This window comes from Bombina bombina, chromosome 1 (genome assembly GCF_027579735.1).
Source record: "Bombina bombina isolate aBomBom1 chromosome 1, aBomBom1.pri, whole genome shotgun sequence".
NCBI lineage: Eukaryota > Metazoa > Chordata > Amphibia > Anura > Bombinatoridae > Bombina > Bombina bombina.
In genome coordinates this window covers 1,541,592,959-1,541,614,616 of record NC_069499.1, presented here as the reverse complement: position 1 = coordinate 1,541,614,616, position 21,658 = coordinate 1,541,592,959, and positions in this window count along the sequence as shown.

Genomic DNA, 21,658 nt, shown 5'->3' with positions numbered 1-21,658 from the left:
GTGGGTTTTAAAGTTGCGGGGTTGTTTTTATTTATTTTTTTTTAGGTAAAAGAGCTGATTTCTTTGGGGCAATGCCCCGCAAAAGGCCCTTTTAAGGGCTATTGGTAGTTTAGTTTAGGCTAGGGTTTTTTTTTATTTTGGGGGGGCTTTTTTTAATTTTGATAGGGCTATTAGATTAGGTGTAATTAGTTTAATAACAGTAATGTAGGTTGCGGCGATGTTGGGGGCAGCAGATTAGGGGTTAATAACTGTAATGTAGGTTGTGGCGATGTTGGGGGCAGCAGATTAGAGGTGTTTAGACTCGGGGTTTATGTTAGGGTGTTAGGTTTAAACATAAAAAAAAATCCCCATAGACATCAATGGGGCTGCGTTACGGAGCTTTACGCTCCGTGATTGCAGGTGTTAGGCTTTTTTTTAGCCGGCTCTCCCCATTGTTGTCTATGGAGAAATCGTGCACGAGCACGTAACAGTAGCTCAAAGCAGCACTGGTATTTGTGTGCGGTATGGAGCTCAACGCAGCCATATCGCCCGCAAACGCCGGCTTTTTTTAAACTCGTAATACCAGCGCTATAGGGAGTGAAATACCGCCGAAAATGCTGCGGTCGTTAATTTCCCTATAGCGCTCAAAACTTGTAATCTGGCTGATTGTTATTTGCAAATTGCTTTATTCTGAGAGAGGCTACCTGAGCAGGCCAGCAGAAGACACATTTTACTAGTTGACCGTTGACGGCTGTCACGGCTGCTTTATACTAGTAAAAGCTTTAGCTTAATAAGCAGATTGCAATTTGAAGAAAGTTTTGAAAAAAATGTAAGTTATTTAAAAAAAAAAAAAAGTTAGATAGGCAGCTTGTTGATTTAACTGCTTCTCAATTAAAAAAAAAATAAAAAAAATATTTTAAAAAGACACCAGTTAACTACTGCAGCCTTTTTGTAGATACTACTTACCTAAAAGTTATATATTTTATATCAGCTGCAAAACTACTTACCTAAAAGTTATATATTTTATAACAGCTGCAAAGCTACTTACCTACAAGTTATATATTTGATAACAACCGCAAAACTACTTACCTAAAAGTTATATATTTTATAACAGCAAAACTACTTGCCTAAAAGTTATATATTTTATAACAACTGCAAAGCTACTTACAGTACCTACAAGTTATATATTTGATAACAACCGCAAAACTACTTACCAAAAAGTTATACATTTTATAACCGCAAAACTACTTGCCTAAAAGTTATCCCATCTTAACATAGCATTTAGTCTTTTGGGTTCATTTCCTTCCAACTTAACCCCCCTTCTTTATCCATGCAATAGCAGGGGTCTCCAGAACAATAACTAGGTCTCATGTTAAAACTAAGCATATTCTTATCAATATTTCTCCTTCTATATATAATAAGTGTTTGCACCTTGTTTATTGTGTCCTCTTCATAGTTAACAGTTACAGCATTATAAAAATGAAAAATATGAGGTGAATGTAAAGAGATCCATAAGTGGTCTCCCATCTGCAAGATAGTCTTCTATAAATATCATTTATTTTTCCTTATGAGCTGGAAGCCACTCTTGGTATAGAAGGCTTAGGTTATTATAGGCATTCATAAATTATATTTTTTACGTGGCATCATTGATATCACTAATTTTAGATTATGTAGCTCGTTAAGTATCCTGTATAAGATACCCTGTTATTGCTATTTTATGTAAGTAATCGTGTAATGCCTCACTGTTTTGCTTGTATGCCGAAACTTTCCCTCGATAAAAATTATCAAAAAAAAAAAAAAAAAAGTTATCCCATCCGACCAAAACAGAAATGTATTTTAACCTGTCCGTTATGTTGTAAATGTATATTTAATTTTCACATTTTATATATTGTGTACCCCTATTTGAATAACCCACGAGCCGCCACTGATGTCTAGACAATTAAGACAACAACATTCAACTATTGACAACCTCCAGTCACATACAGAGGACCTTGATAATAGAGGCAGGAGGCAAAATCTTCCGATCAAGGGTGTCCCCGAAAGCATTCAGTCTCAACATCTGGAAGAATACTTGCAAAAACTATTTAATTCACTCCTGGGACCAGACTCGACTGGAGACATGCCGTTAGATAGAGCACATAGGGCTCTTCGTCCTTAGCCAAGAGAATCTGATCCACCAAGGGATGTAATTCTATAGTTTCAGCTGTATAAAGACAAGGAAAAAATACTAGCTGCTGTTAGGAAATCACAAACACGTGAACTTGATGGAGCTCAATTGCAAATATATGCAGACGTCAGCCCAGTCACACTTTCTAAATGAAGAGAGGCACCTTACATACAGGTGGGGATTTCCTTTCTGATTCAAAGTCCTTAGAGGATCACAAACCTTCACATATAGAACAACAGAAGATCTGGAGACATTCTGCAAGATTCTTAATATCCCTCCACCATCTCTTTCTAAACTTCAGGAAAACCCAGAAAATGGAAAACAATTTGACGACTCATTGCCCAAGCTTTACAGGCAACACTGGACCAAAGTTATTAGGAAAAGGAACAGACTTACTTCAGAACCCTTGAAGGGATCCACATCTTCTCAGCGGGACACATGAGAAAACATCAAAAGATATAGGAAAATGGTCCCACTTTATGTGATATACCTTTAAGGTATATCCCGCCTACCTTTCCTCCACCCTATATCAGGCACACCTGAACCATCATTCCTTGCCTGAAAATTGTTTTTCCTTTGCAGCTTATTTGACCGCATCCCTATTGCTGAGATTCTACTTTGAAAATTCCTAACTTGATTTGATTTCTTTCTCTCTAAACAGGAGTAGTAGGCTAGATTCCTTTTTGTTGCACATTATTACTTTCAAAGTATTTACTCATATTCCGGAATTCTAATCTAACAAACAAACTGAATCAAGGAGCACCGGATCTACTTGCAGCGTCTGGAAGCCGCACTCTCACTGAAGCTGTATACCGGTCACAGAGGTAAAACCGCTCTCTTCAAACTTAAGGTAATATTTAACCTATTTACAAAGGATTGTTCTTACGTTGTCTCTCTCTGGAAACCATCCGCATTACCTTGCTGAAATCTTCCGGTTATTACCATAGTCTGTCTGTGATGTACATATTTTAGGAATGAGTGTGTGAGTGCGTGAAGCCATATCTGAACATTGCTACAACAAGAATCAATTACTGACGCTTTCACAAAGTGTATCAATATACATATTCATTTATCATTTACTCAGAACTGTTTGCTTTATGTTCCTTACTTATATTGCAACAATTGTTTCTACCTAAATATTTCTTGCCTCTATTTTGGCATCTACGAAGTTTTCTACCAGTAAAAGTCTCACCAGTGATCTAACAGGTAGTTTAAATAATACTGCCTGTTTTATTCATTAAAAGAGCAACAAACCCTTAATTCAATAACACTGCAAAAGTTCCTGCATAAAACAGGACATCACACTTTACTCTCTGAGGAAGTCGAATCTTGTGAAGAGACTTGTACACTTCAAGTTATGTGTCCAAGAAATCCAAATAAGACTTGTAGATGTCTTTACCCATTCTTATACTATATTACTCTGGACTCAAGTTGGTAGATATAATAGTTAATGTTCTTAATAGCTTTTCAATAGTTGAAAGGAGCTAGGAATCTGGGACTTGGAGTTAACACTAGTTTGATACCTCCTGTTGAGGTTCCTTGCATATTGTGTGAATACTTTAAACACTGTACGATTACTACTACTTTGAGTTATGTTATGTATCTGATAGGTTATAAATTAGTTCTTATAGTTATAATGTAGAATGTTTGGCTAATCAAAGCAAAATGACTCACTAACAAATATTGTTCCTGGGAACTAATTAGTAATTCCCAAAATCTATGAAGAACTTTAAAGCTTTCCGTCCTGTACATAGCTCTTACAAAAAAAGAGCTACTAGCACCCCTTAATTAAAGTTTTATGCGACACAGTGAGGTATTGATTAATGCAATTGTTAGTAAGATACAATTATTGCCTATTGCTCTGTTTTGTATGTTTTTTTTATTAAACTATTTTCTTTAACTATCTACTTTCTGATGCCCTCTCTCGACAATTTTCGCCTCTGTCCAAGGAGGAGTCTGTACCTACTCCTGTTATACCTCCTGACCATATTTTGGCTACCATACGTACTAATTTGACTTCTCCCTTGGGGGAGGAGATCCTGGCTGCACAAACCAATGCACCTCCTGAGAAACCTAGTGGTAAGTGTTTTGTTCCTGAGAATCTTCGAGCTAAACTTTTGCACACTTACCACTATCCTAAAGCCGCAGGTCTCCCAGGCAAGAACCAAATGATTTGGTCTGTCACTCGACAATTCTGGTGGCCAGGTCTTCGTTCTGATATTGCTGCGTGTGTTGCCTCCTGCTCAGTTTGTGCACAGAATAAGACTCCTCAACGTCTTCCTGTGTGTCTTCTTCAACCTATTGCTAATGGTGAGCGTCCTTGGACACATCTTTCCATGGACTTCATTGTAGAGCTCCCTGTTTCCAATGGCAATACTGTTATCCTTATGGTGGTTGACCGTTTTTCTAAAATGTCACTTTGCATTCCCTTGATGAAGCTGCCTACCGCTCAGGAGCTTGCTTCGATTTTTGCACGGGAGGTCTTCCATTTACATAGGTTACCCAAGGAGATAGTGTCGGACTGGGGTAGCCAGTTTGTCTCCAGATTTTGGTGTTCCTTTTGTGCTCAAATGGGGATCCAGCTTTCCTTCTCCTCGGCATATCACCCTCAATCCAATGGGGCTGTGGAACGGTCTAATCAAGCTCTGGAACAGTTCCTCCGTTGCTATGTCTCAGATCACCACAATAATTGGTCTGAACTGTTACCTTGGGTAGAGTTTGCTCGTAATAGTGCTATTAATGCTTCCTCCAAGTTATCCCCGTTCATGGCGAATTATGGGTTTCAACCATCCTTGTTGCTCGATTCATTCATGTCTCAGGGTATTCCGACTTTGGAGGAGCATCTCCGGCAACTCCGTTCCACGTGGGTGCAGATTCAGGATTGCCTTCATCGTTCTATGCAGCGCCAGAAGTCCCAGGCTGATCGTAGGCGTCTGCCCGCACCTTCCTACCAGGTTGGCGAGAGAGTTTGGCTGTCCTCCCGCAACTTGAACCTTCGTGTGCCTTCCAATAAATTGGCTCCCCGTTATGTTGGTCCTTTTCGAATACTCCAACGGTTAATCCTGTGGCCTATGCTCTTGACCTTCCTCCTGCTATGCGCATCTCCAATGTTTTTCATGTCTCCCTCTTGAAACCATTGGTTTGTAATCGGTTTACCACTGTGTTGCCTCGTCCCCGTCCTATCTTTGTTGACAACCATGAGGAGTATGAGGTCAGCAGCATTATTGACTCTCGTATGTCCAGGGGCCGTGTACAGTATTTGGTTCACTGGAGGGGCTACGGTCTGGAGGAGCGTTCTTGTGTTCCCTCCTCTGATGTTCATGCTCCCGCCCTCCTCCGTGCCTTCCATGCCTGTTTCCCCAATAAGCCTTTTGTCCTCCGCAGGGGAGGGGTCGTTGAGGGGAGGGTACTGTCAGGGTTTTTTCCCTGTTGTTTGCCATGTGCTGCTGGCAGCCATTTTACTCACCTCTCTTCCTGACTATGGTGCATTGTGGGGGATGCTGCTCATTTCCTACACTTCCTTTTATGGCCAGACTGGTGTGCATCATCCATGTGAGACAGGATGCAGTCTCAGAATTATGATGTCATCACTTATTATTTAAAGGGCCTCTGTTCAGTATGCTTTGCCTTTGCGTTGTCTCAGACCTGTTTGTGAGAGTTTCTGTGTATTACCTGGCTGCCTGACGTCCTTCCTGGTTCCTGATCCCTGGCTTGTTCCTGACTCTGCTGTTTTCCTTGTTCCTGATTCCGGCTCATCTGACTATTCGCTTTGGCTCCTGACTCAGCTCGTCTGACTACCAGCTCTGGTTTTGACTCCTGGCTTGTTATTTGACTTGTGGACTTTTTATTATTTTTTGCTATTAATAAAGGTGTGATTATTTTTGCACTTCTCGTCTCAGTCTGATTCCTGGCACCCTGACACTACTCAACACCACACACTTTTTTAGAGCCACTTAAATTTAAAAATTCTGTCCCAAAATGTAAAGGGTCTAAACTCACCCACAAAACGTTCCATAGCTCTTAATTGGTTTCATAAACAAGAGGGAGATGTAATGTTCCTGCAGGACACCCATTTTTGCAGTACACAACACAGGCCCCCCCTTCCTCCTCAAGCTATTAACCCATGGGATTCTTTAGTCACAACACTGCAAAAACAAACGGTGTGGGCATCTTATTACACAGATGACTATCATTCCAAATAATATCTCAACATTCAGATAACGAGGGCAGGCTACTGATTCTAATTGGTATTTTATAAATCAACCGGTCATTTTGGTCAACATATATGCTCCAAATAAGGGTCAAGCGAAATTTATCAAAAAATCACTCAATACACTTGCACCACTAGCAAAGAGTATTCTCTTCCTGGCTGGGGATTTCAAAGTAGCCCTGTCTCCTAACCTAGATTGCTCACATAGACGTAGCAGTTCAACTCTTCAAAACATTAATTCAAAGTTAAGATTCCACTCACTTATTGATGTCTGGTGGCTACAACATCTGCGTAGTAGAGAATAGACTTTCTACTCTCACCCACAGAAAACCTCATCTAGAATTGACTACTTTTTGAACCAGATCAGCTTACACTTAGTAGACTTCTCATATATATCACCCACACCCTGGTCAGACCATTCTATGTTTAATCTCGAGATCTTGTGGCTATCAGCCCCATTAACATAATTTTGCGGAGACTTGATGAAGCCCATAAGGCGGTAATATAAGGGGAGTTTTTGAAGCATAAGGCAATCTTAACAAAATCTAGAAGACAGGAATACAATACTCTCCTCCATAAGTTGAACAAATTAGAAGATAAACATAATCGGTCTCCTTCAGAAGCAACAATCCTTTAAGACATCTCTATAGCTAGAATGGCATTAAACACATACTTACATAAAGAGACACTGAAGAGGGCTTTTATCCTAAAAGAAGATATTTCACTGAGGGAAATAGAACCGGCACTATGCTGGCTAGGGCTCTTAGACAGAAGACACTTAACTCCTATATACACTGCATATATAGTCCCAACATTACAACTATTTAGGATAGTAAAGGGATAGCCGTCACGTTCCGGGAATACTATCAAAAACTATATAACCTGCCACCAGTAGCCAACATACAGGACATACAAGAGATGGAAACCTACATTAAAGAAGCTGATCTACCCACCCTTTCACAGGAAGATTCGGATTTACTAGACCCAACAATAGAAATCTCTGAAGTCTTACATGCAATCGAATATTTACCGTCACAAAAAAGTCCGGAACCAGACGGCTTTTCTAATCTATATTACAAAACCTTTAAACAAATTCTAGCCCCTCACTTAGTAAAAGCCTTCCAAGCAATAGACAAAGATGTTTTTTTCTCTCAAGAAACAATGTCCGCACACCTAACTCTCATACACAAAACAGATAAAATCCCCCACTGATCCAGGAAATTATCGTCCTATCTCCCTCATAAACACTGATGTGAAAATCTATGCAAAACATTTAGCACATAGAATAAATAAATACCTTCCTCAACTTATTCATGTGGACCAAGCTGGCTTTATTCTGCGTTGGGAGACCAGAGACAACACCATCAGGACCTTACACCTGATAGATCATGCTACAAATGCCGGTTTAGAAACACAACTTGGTCTCTATTGACGTGGAAAAAGCTTTTGATAGAATTAATTGGTCCTACCTTAAATCTACCCTGAGAGGCTTTGGAATTGGCCCACAAATGATTAAGCGAATATTTAGTTTGTATCGGGACCTACGGCTAGGATAAAATTTAATGGTATCTACTCAGATCCCTTTTCTATAAACAACGGCACTCGACAGGGGTGTCTGCTTTCTCCCCTGCTGTACGCTATGGCGATGGAACCATTAGCTGGACACATTAGGCTAAATCAAAAAATGAAGGGACTCAATATAGGACCCAATGACTATAAAATCAGTTTATATGCAGATGATATCCTACTAACTGTAACTGATCCTTTCAGATCTATCCCATCCCTCTTAAAGGAGTTTCATGAATTCGGTAAATTGTCACACTTCCACATTAACAGCCAAAAATCAAATATTTTAAACATTAACATGAGTCCCCAAAAATGTATAGATCTCTCTAAGATATGTCCGTATCAGCTCCAAAAGCAGCATATAAAATATCTGGGGGTTAATAATAACATCAAAACATTCCTCTCTATTTCAATTCAATTATCTCCCGCTGCTTAAAACCATACAAAGAGACTGCCAAACATGGCAACAGAAGCCTATCTCATGGTGGGAGAGAATTGAAATCATTAAAATGTCTATACTGCCGCGTATCTTATACATGTTGCAAACATTGCCACTCAATTTATCTAATTCATATATAACTCAACTACAAACTATGCTAAATAAGTTCATATGGAACCGCTGTAAACTCAGCAAAAACCTTGTACAGATCTAGGCAAAGCAGTGGTTTAGGTGTTCCACACGTGTTACAGTATTATCAAGCAAATACACTCCAGCGTATCTTAGATTGGCACACTAGTGCGGAGAATAAAGCCTGTATTTCGCTAGATTCCCATATCCTTAAAACCCCAGAGCTTGGTCCTTTGTGTTGGTTGCCTTCCAATTGTTGACCAGCTCAAGTGAAAACCTTGCCCCTCTACAGATATATCTTCTGTAGTTGGGACAACATTGTTAAGTGGATCCCAGGAATATCTTCATCTTTTTCCCCTATGGGGCATATTTATCAAGCTCCTAACGGAGCTTGATGCCCCGTGTTTCTGGCGAGCCTGCAGGCTCGCCAGAAACAGCAGTTATGAAGCAGCGGTCACAAAGACCACTGCTCCATAACCTGTCCGCCTGCTCTGAGCAGGCAGACAGACATCGCTGGAAATCAACCCGATCGAGTACGATCGAGTCGATTGACACCCCCCTGCTGCCGCGAGTCTGCAGGGGGCGGCGTTGCCCCAGCAGCTCCTGTGAGCTGCTGGTGCAATGCTTAATATGGCGAGCGTATTAAGGTCCGCCAGACCTTGATAAATAGGGGCCTATGTCTCCAATCTTCCAAAACACAAACAGGTAGATTACAAGTTGTGCGTTCGTTTTTTACCGCTGAAAAAATGGTAATTTCAGCGTTAAAACAGCACTGCAGTCAAAATGACATTTTTTTCATGGGACTTCCATAACGCAGCCATTACGAGTTTTGCAGTAAGGCTAAAAAGCTTGCGTTGCAGCCTATACCGACAAGATTCGTTTCGCCATCTAAAAGCAGTAGTTATGAGTTTTACGCAACAAAACTGTTACATAAAACTCATAACTAAAGTGTTACAAAGTACACTAAACACCCATAAACTACCTATTAACCCCTAAACCAAGGCCCTCCCACATCGCAAACACTATATTAAACTTATTAACCCCTGATTTGCCACTCCCGACATCACCACCACTAATAAAATTTATTAACCCCTATTCCTCCGCTCCCCGACATTGTCACCACTATAATAAAGTTAACCCCTAAACTGCTGCCCTCCCGCATCGCAAACACTATTTAAATATTATTAACCCCTAATCTGCCATCCGCCCACATCACCCCCACTATACTAAAGTTATTAAGCCCTACACCGCCGCCACTATAATAAACCTATTAACCCCTAAACCACAAGCCCCCCACAACAAAATATACTAAATAAACCTATTAACCCCTAAACCGAAAGTCCCCCACATTACAATAAACTAATTTAAACTAGTAACCCCTAAACCTAACGCCCCCTTAACTTTAGATTAAAATTACAATTTCCCTATTTTAAATTAAATTAAAACTTACCTGTCAAATTTAAAAAACTAAGTTTAAACTAACAATAAACTATTAAACTAAAATTAAACTAACTACCAATTAAATTAAACTAAAATACACATTAAAAAAAATCCTAACACTACTCTAAAAATTACAAACTATCTAATTACAAAAAATAAAAAAGACTAAATTACAAAAAATAATAAACACTAAATTACGAAAAATAACAAATGAAATTATCAAAAATAAAAAAAAATTACACCTAATCTAATAGCCCTATATAAATGAAAAAGCCCATCCAAAATAAAAAAAACCTAGCCTACAATAAACTACCAATAGCCCTTAAAAGGGCCTTTTGTAGGGCATTGCCCTAAGTTAAACAGCTCTTTTACCTGTAAAAAAAAAAAATACAAAGACCCCCCCAACAGTAAAACCCACCACCCAACCAACCCCCCAAAATAAAAAACCTAACTCTAACAAAAACCTAATCTACACGATGCCCTGAAAAGGGCATTTGTATGGGTATTGCCCTTAAAAGGGCATTTAGCTCTTTTGCTTTGCCCTGAAACTGTGTGTCACAGTTAGAATATTCTAACTGTTACCCATGGGCACACTAACAAGTAATCTGTATAAACCTCCTCGCTAAGTATTACACTCCTTTGGAGGTTGCTGAAAATCTTATAACAAAAGTATACGATATGTAACTTTATAATTAACCAATAGCAACCGATACAAAGTTAGTGGTGAGTCATTGGTTACACTGTAACTTAACGTTTGAATACACGGTAACTCCTGTGGTTTCATTTATATACACATGCTCCATTTTGGATATTGATCTGTACAAATGATATACCTCTAATCTGTGGAGCAACCAATATTCTAATTGTGACCCACAGGCAAACTAACAAGTAATTTGTATATATAAGTGCAAACTACACGTAACTTACAAGGTATCAATACCTAGCCATACTACTACTGTTGCAATACTCACAGAGTACATATGGGTACAATTTATTTTAGTATCCATATAATACTCAGTGAGGTATACAATATGAGTACACACTTCGGCCTCTAGTTATCAAGCTCCGGATGGAGCTTGACGGCCCCTGTTTCTGGCGAGTCTTCAGTCTCGCCAGAAACAGCAGTTATGAAGCAGCGGTCACAAAGACCGCTGCTCCATAACCTGTCCACCTGCTCTGAGCAGGCGGACAGACATCGCCGGAAATCAACCTGATCGAGTACAATCGGGTTGATTGACACCCCCCTGCTGGCGGCCTATTGGCCACGAGTCTGCAGGGGGCGGCGTTGCACCAGCAGCTCTTGTGAGCTGCTGGTGCAATGCTGAATACGGCGAGCGTATTGCTCGCCGTATTCAGCGAGGTCTGTCGGACCTGATCCGCACTGTCAGGCCTTCGACTGAATAGTGGCCCCTAATAGGTTTGGCCCCATTTTGCAGGGATGTTAGCCCACAGCAGATTACAAACATACCTTCACCATTAAGATTTACCACAATCCTCTTTAGGTGGGAGTTACTATCCATGATATCAATTCAGGATAAGAATTTGTAACTATCCACCCTTTTCACCATATTAGTTTGGAAACCACTTTTACTTGCTGCAACTGTTTTTATTGTGTGTAACCCTTTTTAAATAAAACTAATAAAGTTGATATATTTTAAAACCTATAAACACTAAGCCCATACGTATGAGGGTAGAGTGCTTTTCAGGTTAGTATCCTGTCCAGCTCTCTTGCTGGAATTGTTCTTGAATATATTTTCTTCTGGCTGCTCCTCTGCACAATGTGTTTCTTCAACAATAATCTTCAGTTTACAAATCCGCCAGTTTGTCTAAAGCAAAGAGGCTGAGCACAGCACAGCAAAACCCTTGATGTTTCAGCATGTGGAGAGATTGGAGGTAGCTTTATACTGACATTGTGTTACATCTAATAGCCCTCGAGAAAAAGAATACCGCAAAACTAAAGAACAGCAATCCTATGCAAAGAAGCATAAATCTAATATGTGCCAAGGGCTTTGGTGTATATTATCTCTAATGCACTCATTTCTGTAGATAAAGGGCTAGATTATGAGTGGAGCGCTATTTATTGCTCCTGCTCCCAGGCTAATTTCGTTAGAAGTATGTTTTTTTGTGCACACCTGGCAGTTTTTTTTAACTTTGCAATTCCATAGAAGTCTATAGCAGAAGAAGTTAACATCGTTCTGATATCCCTGATAGTTCTGATAGTTAGCCCACATCTGGTTTCACGCAGAAGATAATATTTTACTTTCAACTTGTAAAACACGTAAAAAATTTACTTTTTGCAGTATTAGAGCTTGAGCAAACGCGATAATTGCCACTTTACTTGTAATCTAGCCTCTGTCAGTTATATCCTCAGATCAGACGCATGGTCCTGAATCCTCTGCCAGTTTTATGACCACATAAAACCTCAGATCTGAATCATGGTCATGAAACCCCTGTCAGGTATTTGCCCACATTAGACCTCATATCAGGCCAATAGCCCTTAATCCCCTGTTAGTTCTATAATCACATTAGACCTTAAATCATACCCTTGGCCCTAAAGTCCCTGACAGTTATATGCCTACATCACATCTCAAATCATACCCATGGTACTAAAGTCCCTGAAAGTAATATGCCCACATCACATCTCAAATCATATCCATGGCAGTTTCATGACAGTTATATGCCCACATCACAGCTCAAATCATACCCATGGCACTAAAGTCCTTGACAGTTATATGCCCACATCACAGCTCAAATTATACCCATGGCACTAAAGTCCTTGACAGTTATATGCCCACATCACACCTCAAATCATACCCATGGCACTAAAGTCCTTGACAGTTATATGCCCACATCACACCTCAAATCATACCCATGGCACTAAATTCCCTGACAGTTATATGCCCACATCACACCTCAAATTATACCCATGGCATTAAGGTCTCTGACAGTTATATGCCCACATCACACCTCAAATCATACCCATGGCACTAAACTCCCTGACAGTTATAGGCTAACATTACACCTCAAATCATATCCATGGCACTAAAGTCCCTGACAGTTATATGCCCACATCACAGCTCAAATCATACCCATGGCACTACAGTCCCTTATAGTTATATGCCCACATTACATCTCAAATCATACCCATGGCACTAAAGTCCCTGACAGTTATATGCCCACATCACAGCTCAAATCATACCTATGGCACTACAGTCCCTGACAGTAATATGCCCACATCACACCTCAAATCCTACTCATGTCAGTTTCCTTACAGTTATATGCCCAAATCACACCTCAAATCATACCCATGGCACTAAAGTCCCTGAGTTATATGCCCACATCACAGCTCAAATCATACCCATGGCACTAAAGTCCCTGACAGTTACATGATCACATCATACCTCAAATCATACCCATGGCACCAAAGTCCCTGACAGTTATATGCCCACATTACACCTCAAATCATACCCATGGCACTAAAGTCCCTGACAGTTATATGCCCACATTACACCTCAAATCATACCCATGACATTAAAGTCTCTGACAGTCGTATGCCCCCATTGCATCTCAAATCATACCCATGGCACTAAAGTCCCTGACAGTTATATGCCCACATCACACCTCAAATCATACCCATGACATTAAAGTCTCTGACAGTCGTATGCCCACATCACACCTCAAATCATACCCATGGCACTAAAGTTCCTGACAGTTATATGATCACATCACACCTCAAATTATACCCATGGCACTAAAGTCCCTGACAGTTATATGATCACATCACAGCTCAAATCATACCCATGGCACTAAGGTCTCTGACAGTTATATGCCCAAATCACATTTCAAATCATACCCATGACACTAAACTCCCTGACAGTTATATGCCCACATCACAGCTCAAATCATACCCATGGCACTACAGTCCCTGATAGTTATATGCCCACATCACACCTCAAATCATACCCATGTCAGTTTCATGACAGTTATATGCCCACATCACAGCTCAAATCATACCCATGGCACTAAAGTCCTTGACAGTTATATGCCCACATCACACCTCAAATCATACCCATGGCACTAAATTCCCTGACAGTTATATGGCCCACATCACAGCTCAAATCATACCCATGGCACTAAAGTCCTTGACAGTTAATATGCCCACATCACACCTCAAATCATACCCATGGCACTAAATTCCCTGACAGTTATATGCCCACATCACACCCTCAAATTATACCCATGGCATTAAGGTCTCTGACAGTTATATGCCCACATCACACCTCAAATCATACCCATGGCACTAAACTCCCTGACAGTTATAGGCAAACATTACACCTCAAATCATATCCATGGCACTAAAGTCCCTGACAGTTATATGCCCACATCACAGCTCAAATCATACCCATGGCACTAAAGTCCCTGACAGTGATATGCCCACATCACACCTCAAATCATACCCATGTCAGTTTCATGACAGTTATATGCCCACATCACAGCTCAAATCATACCCATGGCACTAAACTCCCTGACAGTTATATGCCAACATCACACCTTAAATCATACCCATGGCACTACAGTCCCTGATAGTTATATGCCCACATCACACCTCAAATCATACCCATGGCACTACAGTCCCTGATAGTTATATGCCCACATCACACCTCAAATCATACCCATGGCACTACAGTCCCTGATAGTTATATGCCCACATCACACCTCAAATCATACCCATGGCACTAAAGTCCCTGACAGTTATATGCCCACATGACATCACACCTCAAATCATACCCATGGCACTAAAGTCCCTGACAGTTATATGCCCACATCACAGCTCAAATCATACCTATGGCACTACAGTCCCTGACAGTAATATGCCCACATCACACCTCAAATCCTACTCATGTCAGTTTCCCTGACAGTTATATGCCCAAATCACACCTCAAATCATACCCATGGCACTAAAGTCCCTGAGTTATATGCCCACATCACAGCTCAAATCATACCCATGGCACTAAAGTCCCTGACAGTTATATGCCCACATCACACCTCAAATCCTACTCATGTCAGTTTCCTTACAGTTATATGCCCAAATCACACCTCAAATCATACCCATGGCACTAAAGTCCCTGAGTTATATGCCCACATCACAGCTCAAATCATACCCATGGCACTAAAGTCCCTGACAGTTACATGATCACATCATACCTCAAATCATACCCATGGCAACCAAAGTCCCTGACAGTTATATGCCCACATTACACCTCAAATCATACCCATGGCACTAAAGTCCCTGACAGTTATATGCCCACATTACACCTCAAATCATACCCATGACATTAAAGTCTCTGAGAGTCGTATGCCCACATTACACCTCAAATCATACCCATGGCACTAAAGTCCCTGACAGTTATATGCCCACATCACACCTCAAATCATACCCATGACATTAAAGTCTCTGACAGTCGTATGCCCACATCACACCTCAAATCATACCCATGGCACTAAAGTTCCTGACAGTTATATGATCACATCACACCTCAAATTATACCCATGGCACTAAAGTCCCTGACAGTTATATGATCACATCACAGCTCAAATCATACCCATGGCACTAAGGTCTCTGACAGTTATATGCCCAAATCACATTTCAAATCATACACATGACACTAAACTCCCTGACAGTTATATGCCCACATCACAGCTCAAATCATACCCATGGCACTACAGTCCCTGATAGTTATATGCCCACATCACACCTCAAATCAAACCCATTGTCAGTTTCATGACAGTTTATGCCCACATCACAGCTCAAATCATACCCATGGCACTAAAGTCCTTGACAGTTATATGCCCACATCACACCTCAAATCATACCCATGGCACTAAATTCCCTGACAGTTATATGCCCACATCACAGCTCAAATCATACCCATGGCACTAAAGTCCTTGACAGTTATATGCCCACATCACACCTCAAATCATACCCATGGCACTAAATTCCCTGACAGTTATATGCCCACATCACACCTCAAATTATACCCATGGCATTAAGGTCTCTGACAGTTATATGCCCACATCACACCTCAAATCATACCCATGGGCACTAAACTCCCTGACAGTTATAGGCAAACATTACACCTCAAATCATATCCATGGCACTAAAGTCCCTGACAGTTATATGCCCACATCACAGCTCAAATCATACCCATGGCACTAAAGTCCCTGACAGTGATATGCCCACATCACACCTCAAATCATACCCATGTCAGTTTCATGACAGTTATATGCCCACATCACAGCTCAAATCATACCCATGGCACTAAACTCCCTGACAGTTATATGCCAACATCACACCTTAAATCATACCCATGGCACTACAGTCCCTGATAGTTATATGCCCACATCACACCTCAAATCATACCCATGGCACTACAGTCCCTGATAGTTATATGCCCACATCACACCTCAAATCATACCCATGGCACTACAGTCCCTGATAGTTATATGCCCACATCACACCTCAAATCATACCCATGGCACTAAAGTCCCTGACAGTTATATGCCCACATGGCATCACACCTCAAATCATACCCATGGCACTAAAGTCCCTGACAGTTATATGCCCACATCACAGCTCAAATCATACCTATGGCACTACAGTCCCTGACAGTAATATGCCCACATCACACCTCAAATCCTACTCATGTCAGTTTCCTTACAGTTATATGCCCAAATCACACCTCAAATCATACCCATGGGCACTAAAGTCCCTGAGTTATATGCCCACATCACAGCTCAAATCATACCCATGGCACTAAAGTCCCTGACAGTTATATGCCCACATCACACCTCAAATCCTACTCATGTCAGTTTCCTTACAGTTATATGCCCAAATCACACCTCAAATCATACCCATGGCACTAAAGTCCCTGAGTTATATGCCCACATCACAGCTCAAATCATACCCATGGCACTAAAGTCCCTGACAGTTACATGATCACATCATACCTCAAATCATACCCATGGCACCAAAGTCCCTGACAGTTATATGCCCACATTACACCTCAAATCATACCCATGGCACTAAAGTCCCTGACAGTTATATGCCCACATTACACCTCAAATCATACCCATGACATTAAAGTCTCTGAGAGTCGTATGCCCACATTACACCTCAAATCATACCCATGGCACTAAAGTCCCTGACAGTTATATGCCCACATCACCCCTCAAATCATACCCATGACATTAAAGTCTCTGACAGTCGTATGCCCACATCACACCTCAAATCATACCCATGGCACTAAAGTTCCTGACAGTTATATGATCACATCACACCTCAAATTATACCCATGGCACTAAAGTCCCTGACAGTTATATGATCACATCACAGCTCAAATCATACCCATGGCACTAAGGTCTCTGACAGTTATATGCCCAAATCACATTTCAAATCATACCCATGACACTAAACTCCCTGACAGTTATATGCCCACATCACAGCTCAAATCATACCCATGGCACTACAGTCCCTGATAGTTATATGCCCACATCACACCTCAAATCATACCCATGTCAGTTTCATGACAGTTATATGCCCACATCACAGCTCAAATCATACCCATGGCACTAAAGTCCTTGACAGTTATATGCCCACATCACACCTCAAATCATACCCATGGCACTAAATTCCCTGACAGTTATATGCCCACATCACAGCTCAAATCATACCCATGGCACTAAAGTCCTTGACAGTTATATGCCCACATCACACCTCAAATCATACCCATGGCACTAAATTCCCTGACAGTTATATGCCCACATCACACCTCAAATTATACCCATGGCATTAAGGTCTCTGACAGTTATATGCCCACATCACACCTCAAATCATACCCATGGCACTAAACTCCCTGACAGTTATAGGCAAACATTACACCTCAAATCATATCCATGGCACTAAAGTCCCTGACAGTTATATGCCCACATCACAGCTCAAATCATACCCATGGCACTAAAGTCCCTGACAGTGATATGCCCACATCACACCTCAAATCATACCCATGTCAGTTTCATGACAGTTATATGCCCACATCACAGCTCAAATCATACCCATGGCACTAAAGTCCTTGACAGTTATATGCCCACATCACACCTCAAATCATACCCATGGCACTAAATTCCCTGACAGTTATATGCCCACATCACAGCTCAAATCATACCCATGGCACTAAAGTCCTTGACAGTTATATGCCCACATCACACCTCAAATCATACCCATGGCACTAAATTCCCTGACCGTTATATGCCCACATCACACCTCAAATTATACCCATGGCATTAAGGTCTCTGACAGTTATATGCCCACATCACACCTCAAATCATACCCATGGCACTAAACTCCCTGACAGTTATAGGCTAACATTACACCTCAAATCATATCCATGGCACTAAAGTCCCTGACAGTTATATGCCCACATCACAGCTCAAATCATACCCATGGCACTAAACTCCCTGACAGTTATATGCCAACATCACACCTCAAATCATACCCATGGCACTACAGTCCCTGATAGTTATATGCCCACATCACACCTCAAATCATACCCATGGCACTACAGTCCCTGATAGTTATATGCCCACATCACACCTCAAATCATACCCATGGCACTACAGTCCCTGATAGTTATATGCCCACATCACACCTCAAATCATACCCATGGCACTAAAGTCCCTGACAGTTATATGCCCACATGACATCACACCTCAAATCATACCCATGGCACTAAAGTCCCTGACAGTTATATGCCCACATCACAGCTCAAATCATACCTATGGCACTACAGTCCCTGACAGTAATATGCCCACATCACACCTCAAATCCTACTCATGTCAGTTTCCTTACAGTTATATGCCCAAATCACACCTCAAATCATACCCATGGCACTAAAGTCCCTGAGTTATATGCCCACATCACAGCTCAAATCATACCCATGGCACTAAAGTCCCTGACAGTTATATGCCCACATCACACCTCAAATCCTACTCATGTCAGTTTCCTTACAGTTATATGCCCAAATCACACCTCAAATCATACCCATGGCACTAAAGTCCCTGAGTTATATGCCCACATCACAGCTCAAATCATACCCATGGCACTAAAGTCCCTGACAGTTACATGATCACATCACACCTCAAATCATACCCATGGCACTAAACTCCCTGACAGTTATATGCCCACATTACACCTCAAATCATACCCATGGCACTAAAGTCCCTGACAGTTATATGCCCACATTACACCTCAAATCATACCCATGACATTAAAGTCTCTGAGAGTCGTATGCCCACATTACACCTCAAATCATACCCATGGCACTAAAGTCCCTGACAGTTATATGCCCACATCACACCTCAAATCATACCCATGACATTAAAGTCTCTGACAGTCGTATGCCCACATCACACCTCAAATCATACCCATGGCACTAAAGTTCCTGACAGTTATATGATCACATCACACCTCAAATTATACCCATGGCACTAAAGTCCCTGACAGTTATATGATCACATCACAGCTCAAATCATACCCATGGCACTAAGGTCCCTGACAGTTATATGCCCAAATCACATTTCAAATCATACCCATGACACTAAACTCCCTGACAGTTATATGCCCACATCACAGCTCAAATCATACCCATGGCACTACAGTCCCTGATAGTTATATGCCCACATTACATCTCAAATCATACCCATGGCAATAAAGTCCCTGACAGTTATATGCCCACATCACACCTCAAATCATACCCATGGCACTAAAGTCCCTGACAGTTATATGCCCACATCACAGCTCAAATCACACTCATGGCACTAAACTCCCTGACAGTTATATGCCCACATGACACCTCAAATCATACTCATGGCACTAAACTCCCTGACAGTTATATGCTCACATCACACCTCAAATCATACCCATGGCACTAAAGTCCCTGACAATTATATGCCCACATCACAGCTCAAATCATACCCATGGCACTAAAGTCCCTGACAGTTATATGCCCACATCACAGCTCAAATCATACCCATGGCACTAAACTCCCTGACAGTTATATGCCCACATCACACCTCAAATCATACCCATGGCACTAAACTCCCTGCCAGTTATATGCCCACATCACACCTCAAATCATACCCATGGCACTAAAGTCCCTGACAGTTATATGCCCACATCACACCTCAAATCATACCCATGACACTAAAGTCCCTGACAGTTATGTGCCCACATCACACCTCAAATCATACCCATGGCACTAAAGTTCCTGACAGTTATATGATCACATCACACCTCAAATCATACCCATGGCACTAAAGTTCCTGACAGTTATATGCCCACATCACAGCTCAAATCATACCCATGGCACTACAGTCCCTGATAGTTATATGCCCACATCACAGCTCAAATCATACCCATGGCACTAAAGTCCCTGACAGTTATATGCCCACATCACAGCTCAAATCATACCCATGGCACTAAACTCCCTGACAGTTATATGCCCACATCACACCTCAAATCATACCCATGGCACTAAAGTCCCTGACAGTTATATGCCCACATCACACCTCAAATCATACCCATGACACTAAAGTCCCTGACAGTTATGTGCCCACATCACACCTCAAATCATACCCATGGCACTAAAGTTCCTGACAGTTATATGATCACATCACACCTCAAATCATACCAAGGCACTAAAGTCCCTGACAGTTATATGATCACATCACAGCTCAAATCATACCCATGGCATTACAGTCCCTGACAGTTATATGATCACATCACAGCTCAAATCATACCAAGGCACTAAAGTTCCTGACAGTTATATGATCACATCACACCTCAAATCATACCCATGGCATTACAGTCCCTGACAGTTATATGATCACATCACAGCTCAAATCATACCAAGGCACTAAAGTTCCTGACAGTTATATGATCACATCACAGCTCAAATCATACTCATGGCACTAAACTCCCTGACAGTGATATGCCCACATCACACCTCAAATGATACCCATGGCACTAATGTCCCTGACAGCTATATGCCCACATCACACCTCAAATCATACTCATGGCACTAAAGTCCCTGACAGTTATATGCCCACATCACAGCTCAAATCATACTCATGGCACTAAAGTCCCTGACAGTTATATGCCCACATCACAGATCAAATTATACTCATGGCACTAAAGTCCCTGACAGTTATATGCCCACATCACACCTCAAATCATACTCATGGCACTAAACTCCCTGACAGTTATATGCCCACATCACAGCTCAAATCATACCCATGGCACTAAACTCCCTGACAGTTATATGCCCACATCACAGCTCAAATCATACCCATGGCACTAAAGTCCCTGACAGTTATATGCCCACATCACACCTCAAATCATACTCATGGCACTAAAGTCCCTGACAGTTATATGCCCACATCACACCTCAAATCATACTCATGGCACTAAACTCCCTGACAGTTATATGCCCACATCACAGCTCAAATCATACCCATGGCACTAAACTCCCTGACAGTTATATGCCCACATCACACCTCAAATCATACCCATGGCAGTTTCTTGACAGTTACATGCCCACATCACACCTCAAATCATACTCATGGCACTAAACTCCCTGACAGTTATATGCCCACATCACAGCTCAAATCATAC